Source organism: Penaeus monodon, chromosome 27 (genome assembly GCF_015228065.2).
Source record: "Penaeus monodon isolate SGIC_2016 chromosome 27, NSTDA_Pmon_1, whole genome shotgun sequence".
NCBI lineage: Eukaryota > Metazoa > Arthropoda > Malacostraca > Decapoda > Penaeidae > Penaeus > Penaeus monodon.
This window is the reverse complement of record NC_051412.1, coordinates 36,043,674-36,044,200: the sequence shown is the minus strand read 5'-3', so window position 1 is coordinate 36,044,200 and position 527 is coordinate 36,043,674.

Sequence of the window (527 nt, the reverse complement as noted above, 5' to 3'; positions counted from 1 at the left end):
CCTTTTCTCTACTCTTTCTTTAACAAATTACACCTTCCCCCAGGTATAACTTGATAAAATCTGCGTGATATACAAAACTGGCCTTGCTCCAGAGCGCCGTTTGATGTGTATAAAGAGCCACGCAAACTCACCAATCTACTTGTGTTGCCGAGAGTCAGAAGTCATAACGGCAACTCATTGTTCATAACAAGCCTCCCCGCTCCGCGCTTATGCCTCTCGCTTTCGCTTGATCTTTTTAAAATCTTTTCTTTTCTAGATACCCCCTCCCACCCTATCCCTCTCACCCCCTCTTACCCCACATCGGTATAATTATTCCGCTGTAGAAATTTAAGGCAGACCGTTAAGGAGAATGGGGCGGTTAAAAAAGAAGGTTGGGGGAGTAGTCCGTACGGGTAGGGAGAGGGTACTGTGTATATAAACGAGTGTCGTTGCTTGGCTCCGGGATGATGCACAGGATAGAGAGGCTCGTGAGTGGAAAGAAAGGGAAAGAGGATAGGAAAGAGAAACAAACAGACAATCATAAAGAC